General features: G+C 44.0%; 1 protein-coding gene across 5 annotated transcripts in view; it reads left to right on the top strand.

Moving 5' to 3' along the window:
- Positions 1 to 784: 784 nt before the first annotated feature.
- PALM2AKAP2 (PALM2 and AKAP2 fusion) overlaps positions 785 to 14,660 on the top strand; it is a 227,267-nt gene continuing 213,391 nt past the window's right edge. For all 5 annotated transcript variants that reach the window (XM_074166801.1, XM_074166800.1, XM_074166796.1 and 2 more), the window contains exon 1: positions 785 to 859. The gene's annotated coding sequence lies outside the window, so the exon portion shown is untranslated. The remainder of the gene's footprint in view (positions 860 to 14,660) is intronic.

The raw sequence follows: 14,660 nt of genomic DNA, 5'->3' as shown, positions 1-14,660 counted from the left end.
CTCTTGAAACACCTGAGAGAGTCTGCTGAAGGGAGCAGCCTGAGCACGGACAAGCGGCTGTGTTCACGAACGTGACTGTGAAAACCCCCAGCTGTGGAAATGACCATGCTGTCCTTGGCACCTCTTGGTCAGCCCAGCTCGTGGGAGCCGGTAAGGGCCAGCTGCTGGTGTGTGCTGGTGGCTTGAATTTTAAACAAAGCCAGCTAGTGGTTACCCATCCCATTTGTTTTGCGGGTAAATCCCATGCAATCTGGCTGAAACACCTTCTCCCCACTGAGCCTGGGGAAAGCCTTACCACCAACCTCACCGGGGAAAAATGCCGTCTGCAACCCAGCTCCCTTCCTCCGTGATGCCACCCACTGCTTTCGTGTCGCCTTACTGTCACACCATTGCACCACGCAATCCGTGGTTTTTGGCCCGGCGTCTCAAATGCAAAAGCACATCTTTGTCCCTTTAACTTCCCTCTCAGCTGTTATGCCTGTTTTCTCCCCTCCTCTGGGACTGTGCACTCTGTTGCTGCTCCGGCAGCCGGGAGCGAGCGAGGAGAATTTCTCCTGCTGGCGAGCGACCGGCTAGTCTGGGGCTGGCGTCTTCCCAGGACGCTGCTGTTTGCATACCAGCAGGCAGAGGAGCAGGTGAAATGGGACTGGTGACATCTGTACAGATGCGTTTGACTGCTTACATGCTCTTACGAATCCGCTACCCGTAAAGCCTCCGTTCTCTAACGAGATATCTCTCTCTCTCTCTCTCTCTCCCCTTCTCAAATTATTTTTCCAAGGAGAAAAGGAAAAGGCAGACAGAAATAGAAGGCAAGAGACAACAGCTTGAGGACCAGATACTTCAGCTGCAGCATTTCAAGGTAAGGGACTGATGCCAGAAATGATGGATTGACTAAATCTGTTCATTATTAGACATGCAGATCACACGTCTGAAAGCTGGGAAGAGCCCACTCCGACATGAAGCAGCTTTCGCTGCCGGAGCCTATCTCTTGCAGTGATCGTGTCCTGCCTGCTTTTCATGCCGTGTGTTTCATGCACAGGACCATGCTGCAGGAACAGCTTAGGAGCATGGAGTCGGGAGGGTGTGAGCGCAGGCAGTGCGGCGATGCTGTTATTATTAAACACCGTTATTTATTATACATAATGATAAGACACCAATCGCTGTGGATTGGGTGTGCACTGCATGGCTTCAGTGAGCACTTTCTGCCTGCAGAGCTGCGTTGGATTTTTCTGGTGCCTGTCATTAGGTTTTGTGTGTGTGTGTGTGTGTGTTGCAGGGGGGGGGGGTGTTGGTTAGCATGCGTGTATGTGTATGTGTAAAGCTTTAATTGTAGGATGAAGTTATTAGGTGTATGTGGCATAATAAAAAGGGCACGTATGCACATACCGGGAGGGTGTTGATGCATATGTGCGTGTCTACATGGAGAGGCACCTTGATATGTAATAGGGTGCCAATCAGCCCCAGTCTCTCTTGGACTCCATGACAGCTGCAGACAGCACCGTTCGAAAGCCATCCTGGTTATTTCTATCATTTATCCTCCCTGTCGGTAGCAGAGTTTGTCTTTACATTTGTGCATAGCAAAGAGAAGAACAAAAAACGTACATGTGATCTTTTTTGTAACCAGTGCACATTTGTGGGTCAAATCTCATTAGATTAGTTCAGTAGGGGAGCCTGAGGAATTTCAGTGATTACGATATCTGAGAATGATGATCAGGACTGCACAGTTTGTCCTTGCAGCAAACGAGCTGGGCTGTCTTTTTAAAAATAAGATATTTAGGTTGCTTGTGCACTAGTGTGTGTGTGTGTGAGCAGTGCACCTGCGTGGGGAGATGGTGCACAGAATATCTTCTCTGCCCACGCATGCACTTGAAGACCAGACTTCAAGTTATGCTACAGACAGGTTCCTTCTCCTGCCTGTCCAAGCCCCTGCCGTCATGTTCTGTAAGTTATTCCTCATTTTCTGGTAAGCATAATGCAGTTAAACCCAAGTAATTGATTGCAGCCTACACAAATGCTCCATAAGGTTCACCATAAATCTGTGAATGTCGCACGTTGTCTTTGGTGTTATCAGTCAATGATGTGATTGCATTTCTGTGGGGCAACAGGAGTTGCCATATCGTTCAGGCTGTCATTGACTACAGGCAAGGGAGAATTTCTTCTGACGACCATAGGTTGATGCAGCAGGGCAGTAAGATGCCTTTCCAGTGTCTTCATGATGCCTGCTTTTTTTTCTTTTTGCTGCAAAGCTGAGGACTTCCTTTATCATGTTAACTATTTCCAAGCTAACTGAATTATGCTTTTGCATGAAATTCTCTAAGCAGAGCCTTTTGGAAAGGCAATTCTGGCAATTTTCTACTTCATCTGATTTATTTTGATGTAGTTGTTGCTAAACTGAATTTTATCATCATCCATAGGGAAAAGTAAGATCTTTCAAGGTGTTGCAGTGGGGTCAGCCCCTCGGATGGTGTAAACTGGCACCAAGTTCAGCCCTGCTATGCTGATTGCCACTAGTGGAGGTTCAGTCTTGCTGCACGGATTTCTGGAGTGACACACATGAAAATGATCTATTTTCCTTTATTATTTAGCTCACAGCCTGAAGCAACAGCAGTAATCACACAGGAAGCTAAGAGGAGACCAGGGCACAGAAATTTAAAATGGCAGCTTTCTCAGCTAAAAGCACAGCCAGACTTAGAGTCTGTAAACCTGGATGTGAGGATGAGTATCAAGATAGGATAGGAGCTTCTTTACCTCTCTATTCCTCTCCATTCAGTGGCATTACTTGTTATCAGAGGAGAAGTATGGTGCTTGTGCTGGAATTGTCACAGTGGCTGCTGCTCCAGGAGCTGCCTGTCCCACCTCACTGTAACACCAAAGAACTGTCTGCTGGGAGACTTGGATGAGGTGATGGCAGAGGTCTATCTGGGATTACAAAGTTCATCCTCATTGCTGCTAGGCCCTTCCTAAACAGAGAGAAGGCAGCCACTCCCCAGGCTCAAAAAAAAAAAACAAAACAAAACCAAAAAAAACCAACCAAACAAACCAGCCAACCAACCAAAAATTAGAAAATAGAGGCACTGGATGAGGGTATTTCCCTTCCTCTGTGGAAACAGACCAAACAATATGCATTTTCTTTTAATGCTTTGTTCAGTGTTCTGGTTGTTTGTTGCTTAGTGGGGTACTGACCGAAATGGTATTTGGCCTGCTAGGCCACTTTGTTCGTTTGAAGACCTGTGTATCCTTTCCCCACCACCCTAAGGCTCTCCCTCACCTCACCCAGGTTCCTCTGAGCCTCTGCAAGCCAGGGGCTCCAAGTCTTCTATGAATATTGTCCCCCAGTCTGATATGGCTGCCCAGTTTGGCTCACACAGCTTGAAATAAATGCATCTATTGGTTGCAGGGGGAAACGCAGTGACAAAGAATGAGGGAAAGGCTGGGGTACTTAATGCCTTCTTTGTCTCAGTATTTAGTAGTAAGACCAATTGTTCCCTGAGTACCCAGCCTCCTGAGCTAGAAGACAGGGACAGGGAGCAGAATGAAGCCCCCATAATCCAAGGGGAAAAGGCTAGCTGTCTGCTACTTAGACACACACAAGTCTATGTGGCTGGATGGCATCTACCCAAGGGTACTGAGGGAGCTGGTGGATGTGCTCACCAAGCCACTTTCCATCATTTATCAGCAGTCCTGGCTAACTGGAGAGGTACCAGTTGACTGGAGGTTAGCAAATGTGATGCCCATGTACAAGAAGGTCTGGAAGAAGGATCTGGGGAACCTACAGACAGGCCTGTCAGTCTGACCTTGGTGCCAGGGAAGGTTATGGAGCAGATCATCTTGAGCACCACCACATGGCACATACAGGACAACCAGATGACCATGTCCAGTCAGCATGGGTTTGTGAAAGGCAGGTCCTGCTTGACTAACCTAATCTCCTTCTATAACAATGACCCACTGAGTGGATGAGGGAAAGGCTTTGGGTGTTGTTTACCTAGCCTTTAGTAAGGCCTTTGACAATGTTTCCCAGAGCATTCTCCTGGAGATACTGGCTGCTCATGGCTCAGAAGGGCATACTCTTCACTGGGTTAAAAACTGGTTGGATGGCTGGGCCCAGAGAGTGGTGGTGAATTGGAGGCCGGTCACAGGTGGTGTTCCCCAGGGGTCAGTGCTGGGGCCAGTTCTCTTTAATAACTTTATCAATGATCTGGATGCGGGGATCAAATGCACTCTCAGCAAGTTTGCAGACGACACCAAGTTGGGTGGGAGTGTCGACCTTCTTGAGGGTAGGAAGACTCTACAGAGGGATCTGGACAGGCTGGGTTGATGGGCCAAAGCCAACAGTATGTGGTTCAACAAGGCCAAGTACCAAGTCCTACACTTGGGTCACAATGACCTCATGCAGCAATACAAGCTTAGGGAAGAGTGACTGGAGAGCTGCCCAGGGGAAAAGGATCTAGGGGTATTGGTCAACAGCTGGCTGAATATAAGCCAGCAGTGTGCCCAGATGGGCAAGAAGGCCAGTAGCATTCTGGGTTGTATCAGAAATAGTGTGGCCAGCAGGACTAGGGAAGTGATCATCTCCCTATACTGGGCACTGGTGATACCCCACCTCAAGTACTGTGTTCAGTTTTGGGCCCCTCAGGAAGGGGAAGACATTGAGACTACAAGGAAGACATTTTGATTCTAGAGCATGTCCAGAGAAGAGCAACAAAGCTGGTAAAGGGTCCAGAGCACAAGTCTTATGAGGAGAGGCTAAGGGAGCTGGGGTTGTTCAGCCTAGAGAAAATGAGGCTGAGGGGAGACCTTGTCACTGTCTACAACTACCTGAAAGGGAGGTTGTAGCGAGGTGGGGGTCAGTCTCTTCTCCCAAGTAGCAGGTGATAGGACAAGAGGAAAGAGCCTCAAAAGTTGCACCATGGAAGATTTAGATTGGATATTAAGAAAAATTTCTTCACTGAAAGGGTTATCAAACATTGGAACAGGCTGCACAGTGAAGCGGTTGAGTCGCCATCCCTGGAGGTATTTAAAAGACATGTAGATGTGGCACTTAGGGACGTGGTTTAGTGCTGGGTGTGGCAGTGCTAGGTTATCGATTGGGCTTGATGATCTTAAAGGTCTTTTCCAACCTAAATGATTCTATGATTCTGTGATCCATTTTCCTTCAGAAGTGCTGGGTTTAATACGGTTCATTTTCTGAATTATGTGGGTTTCGGCTAATTCTGTGCAAGACATAAATTCAGGTCAAAAAGACCAGGCTTGTCTAGGAAGCCCATGCATTTATGCAAAATGCTGTGAGGTTGTTGATGTCAGGGTAGAGTGTAAGGACTTCATATTAGGGTTCATTAAAATCTGCTGTGGAGAAACCTTTGAAAATAGTATCTGGGTTAATCCTGTGTCTGCAGTATCTGGGTTGATCCCGCAAGTGTAACAGCTTGAGTTCACCCAAAGACATTCATGCCAGGATTCAGTGGGTTTAGTTCATTTTTGTGCAACACCAAAGTAATTTTCTTTTAAAAATACACTGTGTAAAATAGCATGTTTGGTTACCTAATACAGGTTCTGAGAGCTACAGGGGTTCTGTTAATTTCAGACAATTTTATTGATGTAGGAAAAATATGTAATAGAAATAGTTTATTGCAAATGTTTATGCTGGATTGCCTACAGTTTTCAAGTTGCTGATGCCAATAAGACCCCTGGCAAAGTGATTTAACTCTACTACCAGTTCATTCATTTTTCCCTTGTTACATACCTGGCTGAAAATCAGGGAACAGTGGCCGCTGCCCCATCATTTTAGGCAGAACAGCCCAGCAAATGCCAGAGTTAGTAAATGTCAGCACTGAATGTGGACAGGGCTTTGGCAACACGTCTTGCAAAGGCTCCTGAGAAAGAGGCCAATGGCATTATGGCTGAGGACAAGGAGAAAAACATGGCTCAGCTATTAATGGTCTGTGTGAGTTTCTGAGTTAATCAAGTGAGACCCTCCAGATATTGAAAGTCTGGAGGAGGAGAGAGTCTGGAGTAGCACAGGCTCTAAAAAATGAATCCCCTTGTTGCTGGCAGTGAAAGCCATGTCACCTCTCCATGAATCACTGGAAAGTAGAGATGTTGGTGGGTACAGAGCATGCACATGGTACTTCAGGGCCGCTGGGGCACTCCATGGAACACAGGAGGTGTATTTGTCTATGTTACAATCTGATGCTGCATTGGAAAGGCCCTTGGTGTTGGTAAACATATAAAGGTGCTTTCAAGCCCCATTTTTTGAGACTGAACATGCTGTTTTTCTCTGATAAGAGGAAATTTGCAACAGGTCTCCTTAAAACAGGTCTCTTTAATCTTTAATAGCAAAATCATCCTTCTTCTTTCGTATAACACGAGATGTGTTTTGGTTTGTTTTTCAACAGTAGATAGAGTTTAAACTTCACACATCAGCAGTCCATTGGCCATACTGTTATAAATAGGGCTTGCCACGTGTGGAAATGGGAGGTGTTACTAGCTTCTGTAGTTTGAAATCAGAAAAACAGGCAAAATTCAAATTAAAACACACTGTCTTCAGTGTCCATCAACATGATGTGGTTTCTTGAGGAAGACAATAATTGATTTTGATTGATTAGTCGCACTGGAGAGATAACCTGTAAGCAACAGCTGCTTTTAAGAACTTGTTCAACTCTGCAGCAGTTGGGCGGGCCCGTTTTAATGGAGATGTTTACTATTTCAAGTAAACTCTAGGGTAGAAGCATTTCTTCCAAGATCTGGATGCCTCTGTAGTTAGTTCAACAGAATTTCTATAATTGTTTACTGTAGCTCTGTTTGATGCCGGCTGGTAATAAAATAAACAACACAGAACCTCCTAATTGAATGAAAAATGACTTCTCTGCTGTTACTTTAACTATTACAATAAATCCATTTACCACAGTTATTTTATTCCTGGAGTGGTATAAATATTAGGGACCTATTTCTGTTAACATCTGCTTCTTAAATACTGCAGTTTATGAACACTTAATCTATAACACAATTACATCTTTACTCTGAAGGAAACGAAAGACTTTTTATGTTACAGATATTTTATTAGGTATGGTTTAACTGAAACTATCTTATCTGTAAATAAATTTTAATTTTATTGTTCCACAGTCATATTGCTATCCTCAATTTATTCTAGTCTTAAAATAACTGCTGTCAGAGAATATAAATAGATATATGTATCTATCTCTCCATATATATATATATGTATATGTATGCAACAATGTGTAAAAATAGAGATAGCTATTATGAATGAAGGAGTCTTGTTATTCCTTTATGTTGAATTCCTTTATGATTTTCAAGTAAATTAACCCTTAAACTGAATGGCGACTCTGTCAAGCACACCAAAAACGTTTGATGATGTCATGGAGAGTCTCCATTCTCTACAGGGTCAGTGCAATGGCCCCAAAAGCTGTTCTTATCAATAGTCAAGCAATTTTGCTGGTATGTGGTGACTGCTATGATAGTCCCAGGCTGACCCTCTGTTTTTAATGTACTGGAGCCCACCACACCTCTGTGAGACTGGAAGGTCCTGCCATCTGCATTTCCCAACCACAGTTCTGGGGCATGGAGTTGGAGAGAAATTTCCATTTCCAGATCACAGGGGACCCCTGTTCATCCCATTCCGTGCGCTAACATTTTTGGGCTGACACCCACCTTACCCTGGGCAGCTCGCCTCCCATCAGGATTTATGCTGAGAAGTGAGAGGCTCTCTGTCTCTCTGCTAACGTGTTCTGTGATCCAGAAGAGACATCCAGATTCGTTAGGCCAGAATGGGAGTGGGAGAGGGAATAGGACTGCACAGCCTAAGGATTTAGGGCACTTGCTCTTTCTGAATTGCTTACAGACTGTGAAACCCTAGGATTTCCTTGCTGGGAAGTAGCATTTGGAAAGGAGGGATTTCAAAAATCCGTATATGTTTTCTTTTCAAGTAATCAGAAAACAAAATACTTATTCCTAGATAAAATCTTTTAGACATAATAGAATACTTTCTTCAGGCCAGCTATACAAATTGACTACCCCAAAGAGATGAAAGCTTTAGTCCTTTAACTCATGTTTCTTATCTGCTTACATGTCATTGCCACACAGCTGAATATACTGTAATTATTCTGGTTTAATGCCTCTGCAAGAATACTTTTATTCAGGAAAAACTTATTGTTGTGTGAGTTGTACTTCAAACTGGGGAAGAGTTATCCTGGGGTGACTATGTGAGTAAGTGGCCCCATACAGGCAGGACTTCTTGAAACTCAACAAAATTGGCACTCACATTTCTACCAGTAGCAAGGTCCTTTGAGCAGGTCACTGCCACTGTGGCAGTTTTTGTTTCAGCCAGCCTGTGTCAAAGTAGCTCGAGGGTGTTTATAGTTCACTTCAACCCCAGCCCCTCCTAATGGCCTGATATATGCTCAAAAATTCATTCACATGACATGAATCCATATTTTAAAATAATGAGTACAAGAATTTTCAAGACCAGAAAAGAAAGCAATCTCTGAAAAAAATAGCTTTTCTTTTTCCGTTTTTTGACTCGTGTATGTTTGAGGGAGTGATAAACTGAAGCCGAGGATCGGCTGAATGTAGAGAAATTATTCTTTCAGAAAATAATAGTAAAAGCAACTGTGACTGTGTAGTAATGATGACAACTTGAAAAGCCTGTTTGTTTTGGGGGTAGAGGGTTGCCAATTTTCAAAATGTCAGATTGTTAACTATTCAAAAAAGTTAATATTTTTTTTCTTATCTCAAAACCATGCTTTACTTCTTTTGAAAACGTGGAGTGAGTACTCATAGGGAAAACCAAAGCACATCTAAATTTCTGGCTGCAGGAGGTAAAAGTGTGATCAAGCTCTTTCCATGTGTGTTTCTGTAAAAGAGGGTCTTATTCATTTTTTCAGTCCAATCACACAAAGTCCAGAAACCTCAGCTAGCTTGAAGCTATTTCTTACTGCAGCTCCAATATTCCCTGGGAAAAAGAGACGTTCTCACGGAGTCATAAAGTAATTTATGTGTGAGGAGACCCTAGAGGTCTCCTTGTGCCCCCGCCAACAGGAGCAGGTTGCTCCCATGCCCATCCTTGTCCCATTACATTTGGACTCTTGCCCGGGATGGAGGTCCCACGGTCCCCCTGGGATACCTGCTCCCAGGTCGGGCCACTGTCCTGAGGACTACATGTGCCCTCATTGCAGCATCCCCTTTTGCAAGTTGTGTCCCTGCACTGCTAGTGTGTCCCCTGCTGGGACAGCCTGGTCCCTTCATCCCTCCCCTTGCCCCTGCAGCAGCCACTGGCAGTTGTTTATTGTTTATTCTCATTATGGTGCATAATATCACCACAAGGGAAATGTCAAATAACTGGACAGAACCAATATTACCATCCTGCCAAAGAGATACTGAAAAATAAACCCCAACTCTCCAGCCTAGGTATCAGCATCTTTATTTTCACCTGTTACCTCAAGCAGTTCTTTCTGGTAGCCTGGATGTGTAGAAAATATACATAGAGAAGAGCTTGTGTTTGAGTTACCTTTCATCTTATTGTTGTGTTTTGTCTCTATGCCGTCTCAAGTCTTTAATGAATATTAGAAACTCTTACCTTGTGTCACGCTGTACCTGTGATCCCCTTGGTGAAAGAAGTCTGCACAGACCAGGGCTCTGTGGCTGATGAATGATCTAAGCAAGAGAGATACAAACTTTGTGTCTTCTCTCATAGTCTTGACAACGTCTGTTGCTGTGGTGGGCTTCCCTGCAGCTGAAAGAGCTTGGGGTTTATATCTTCTTCATCTTTGTATAGAAACAACTGTCTACTTGGTTTACAAAGTTAAATAAAATATGGGACCTGAGCAATTTAAAAGCAACACACACAAAATATTTACACTGGTGATCTTGCTAATGGATGGGAAGCTTACTCTGAGGACGTAAAACAATTGGCGCTTTTCCCCCCCAAAGCATTCCTAATTGGCTTTCTATTTGTACAGCTGCAGTTTCTGTTCCTGAGAGTTTTTAAACAGACAAAGCATGAGACCTTCATGAAGGAGCTATAGCTATCATCATACCTATCCCTCAGGTAACTTGCCATGGATGTGCCTTCCCTGTGCATCCACAGCTCTGGTTGCATGTGGCTTACGCTGCAGCCGTGCTCTTGCAACCCCTTGCCTTACCACGGGGGCACCCAGCTGAGATCTAGCCCTTCCCAAGTGAGCACAAATCATGCCAGCTATCTATCTCCGGCTTCCCTCAGCTGCTTCTGCAGTCACATTGCACTGTTTGATGCCTTCCTGCCTGCCCTGTTGCTGTGCCCAATGCATGGTTTGAGAAGGAGCAGTGACTGAGTAAATACTCAGGGGAGCTGAAGGGCTGTCAAATGTACCAGAGACAGCAGACAAACAAGGGGGAGGAGATTATCCTTGCAAAGTCTTTTGGCTGCCATGATTCCAGGTGGTGCTTATCATAACACTGGCCATCATTTATTTTTATTTACTGATTTACAATTCTTTTACTCATCTCTCCACGTGCACCCCCTTCCACCCCTGCCCGGTGGCTCACTGGTGCTGTAGTAAACCTCTGTCACCCCAGGAGCTATGGGGAAAGAGGAGATAGATAGGCACCTTGGGGACAGGCAGAACACCAGTCCCTTCGATGAGAAGACTGCCTTGGAGGAACCAGGAAACTTTTGAGCAGCTCTGAAACAAGACCTGGGGACCAGTGATCCTGAGCTCGGAGGTCTGCTGCAGTAAGGCTTTTATGAAAAGGGAATAATCAGGCAAGTGACACGGTGGCTGGTGACCTGTGTGGTTGAGAAGAAACTTTGGAAGATGTTATGCCATCAGTCTTCAATGTCTGGTCACAAAAGGTTGTCAATTACAGTGGGCAGGTCTTAATACGCTTGAAAAAAGTTAGTTAATGTGTTTCAATGTTCTGTGTGATGAATACACATTAACTCACTGCTGGAAGACGTTTGCGACTCTTGGTCTAAATGTATGCTTCATAAAAAAAAAATTAAGACATCAGTTCCTTAAGTTATTTCTAATGAATGTTTTGTTCATTTCTTGAACAAAGAATAATGACAAGAAACTTGCAATTCTACAGGATAGTATTTATTCTGCTTTATAAACATGCTATTGGATCTTGGACTGGCTAAGCTCTTTTTTTTGTTGAATTATACTTATGTTAGCTATGACATTGTGATTGAAGTTAAGACTACAATCAAGCTGCAAGTTTTTCAGCATGACTTAATTCCCTAATCTGGGCAATGTTTGAGTCATATCTGTGTACCATGCAGACATCCTCCTTGGGCTAGAACAAGTGTTGTAGATGCCTGGAAAGGCAACGGAAAGTTTTGCTGTTATGCAAAACCAGATCATATCAGCAAGCTGCAAAATGCTGCTTGTTCTGTTCCAGGGCCAGTCATGCAGTACAAGGCTACATTCGTCTTGCAGCAGAGCAAAGTAAAATCTCTTGTGTTTGCTGAGGACCACATCTCTCCTCTGTTTTGCAAGCAGACTCTTTCTCACCGAAACCTCACATAGGAAGACTCTGCATCAGTCTGGGCAAAAATTTGGACTGTTCTGTTCACCTACTGGAAAATTAAGTACTACGGCATCAATCAGGAATACATTTCGAGGAGCTGCTTATTTCGAGATGGACTTGCCTGTCATACTGCTTATGTCTACAGCCCTTCTTTGCATTTGCATATTTATTCATGAGCGATTAAGGGCATCTAACATTAACATGCTGCTCACACTACAGCCATGCAAACAATTTTTTTTTTTCTCTGATTTTTGGAAGGCAAGGGAAAGCCTGCTGGCAAAGGAACAAGTCCTTCTATCATCTCGATACACGTCCCAGTAACCTCTTTGCTAATGCTGGCAATTGCACTGCACACCAGACCCAGACCTGCTGGGTAACCTGCACTAGCTGGGTTCGGGCCAGCTGGATGGCAGGGGAAGCTGCCTAAATATATGGCAAGCAAGAGATGCAGTGTTCAGAGCAGCCGAGGGAACTGGGTAGACAGGAAAAGGGAGGAATGCCAGAGGAATTTCAGTGGTGGTCATTCTTACACTTGTGCTCCTTGAAACTCAGTTTTATCGACCCAGACAGAGCAGGGCTTCCTGATGCTTCAGGAAGCCCTCCTTCATTTTGCTGATCCACCGGCTGAACAGCAAAGCTGGCCTCATTGCTGCTTCCAGAGATCCAGATCTGCCTGGAAAACTCAGCCTTTTTGTACCAAGGAAACTTTCAGAAATGCAAAGAGCAAATCTGAAATGCAGCCAGATAGGCTAGCATCCTAACGGGAGTGTTCAGGGCTAATATCTGACTCTCACACTGCCAGGTGAAGGAAGAGGTTTATTGCAGTCTTTTAGTAGGACATGGGCTGGTTATCTACAGATTTGAGAATATGAAGAACCAACCTCCTGCATTCACCCTTTTTCCAGGCCAAAAATACTGAATGCATGTAGGGAGAAAATAATTTCATAATAATAAATAATTCCAGCTCTAAATAGTTAATGTCTGTTGGTTTTAAAACCTCAAAACCCAGTGACTTTTGGCAAAACTTCAATTTGGCAAAGACTTCAGTAAAAGTGCCTTTGATGTAGCACTACTGATTTCAGTGGAATTACACCAGGGATCATTACTGCCCATTTTGCAGAGAAGAGCATCATTACCCTGAATGGTCCACGTCCAGTAGTGTTTCTTAAGAGCAGGCACATTTTACTGGAGGAGGCTGTCTTGGGTCAACTTTTGACCTTTGTTTCTCCTCAGGATTATCAGCTTCCTTGAAAATTACTCAGCAGCCAAAGGAGTGCTCCACTTTAGCAAGCACTGCTCTCAAGGAGAGATAGCACTGATTGCCCCTCTAACCACTTGTAAATACAAAAAAAAAAAAAAAAAAACTAACCCAAAACTGCTTGAAAAAACTACCTCAAAAGGTAGCAGCACAGCAGGAACTGGCTTTTATATTGTTATAAAGAGACAAATGGCGAATGTGGCAAATGCATCTGGGCCTCAGGTTAAGACTGCCACACTTCATGTGGGACTGGAAATGTGCTATTCCTTATGAGCAATGTTTATGGAATTAGATCTGAAATCAGCAAGGCTGATAGGTAGAATTAATCACTTATCTCAAGCAGGGGGTCCAGAGGTGGTGTGTAATGGGCATAATGGTATATGAAAATGGTGTTAAAAAGATTTACTTGCTATAATAAAATGTCCCCCAATATTAAAACTTTCGATGCAACATTAAAGCAAAATGGATTATTGAAAATAAAGATTTTTTTTTTCAATACAGCATTAATTTTACTATGTGCATTTGAGGGACTAATAATTATTTTCTTGCTAGTGCTAAATGTAAACAACTTAAAGCCCATGGGCTTTACTGTCCTGAAGCATGCAACTGGAATAAATAGCATGTAAGGGAGATGTGCACCACATTTATGGCCATCACTGTGTCTACTACATTCAAACACTTGGCATGATTTCATTCTCTCCTGTCCAACATCTGTTCACTTATTTCTGTCCTCACCGTGATCTCTTCACAGAATTATGACCTGCTTTTTTTTTTTCTTTTTTTGCGTGGTGCAGAAAAGTCACTCTGTTTTCCTACACTTGAACAAAATAAACATGGAACTGCTGGTTATCTCTGCAATCTCACTTGTGTGCAGAGAAACCAAATCACCTGAGAGCGGTGGTGACCTAGAGCATCGCAAGCCCAGTGCCCTTTCCACTTCAGTAACAGAGAGCCTTTTTAATGACATGATCTAATTTCTGCTGAAGGATTTAGCCCTGAAGAAATTGTACTCTTGCAGTAAATGAAGGAATTCTTATACCAAATCGTACATAGAGTGGCTGTTGTAGTAGCAGTGAAATGGTGCCTTCTGAAAGTACAGCATATTCATATTCCAGTATTGGAATGAGCTGTTCAAATGCCTGCATTTTTACAATAGTATATCTGGCCACTCTCGGAGCCCTTTATCATTTTGACAATGTCTAATCATACAGCACAACTTTGGTGCACAAAAGAAGCTCCAAGATGGAGTAGAGAGTTAAAGCTTGTAACAGACAATGAAGGAGGAGCAATGCTGAAATACTAGGTTGTGGCCATTTTAATCACAGACTTAAGTAAAGCAAATGCACAACATTGTTAAGCAGGAGAAACTCGTACAGCTAGCTATTTTTAGGCTCCATGCTCATGCAAGCATTTTCCTTTTAGCAGATTTGAGAAACACCCCCTATGCTTCCCGGGATAAGATTTTGCAAAATTTTTTCAAGAAGCATAACCCGGATTTTGTAGCTGTGGAGGACAGATGGCAGCGAACATCTTTTGTTTCCAAGGCACATCTGGCTCTGGTTTGCATCTGGCTGGACTGCCTCAATGCTGGCCTCCCTGGAGTGTCTCGTACCCAAGAGCTGTGTCCAAGCACCCAATGCAGCTCCACCACCTCTTCCCCTATCACGCCCTACCCACCCTTGGTCTCACCATGTGTGCCAAAGCCTTCCCCCCAGGTTTCTGATGAAAATGTCCTGGGAAAGGTTTGCTCAAAGCAGGTGAGAGATTTTTTCACCCCTACCCACTGCCTCAGCACTATTTCAGTCATCTGGCAGGGGAGAAAATGTTTCCCGGACAGTGAGACAGCTTGTGTGGTCCCCTGATGTGTGCCTGCCTGTTT

Source organism: Numenius arquata, chromosome Z (genome assembly GCF_964106895.1).
Source record: "Numenius arquata chromosome Z, bNumArq3.hap1.1, whole genome shotgun sequence".
NCBI lineage: Eukaryota > Metazoa > Chordata > Aves > Charadriiformes > Scolopacidae > Numenius > Numenius arquata.
Note: the sequence above shows the minus strand (reverse complement) of the source record. Positions and strands in the feature narration are given on the sequence as shown.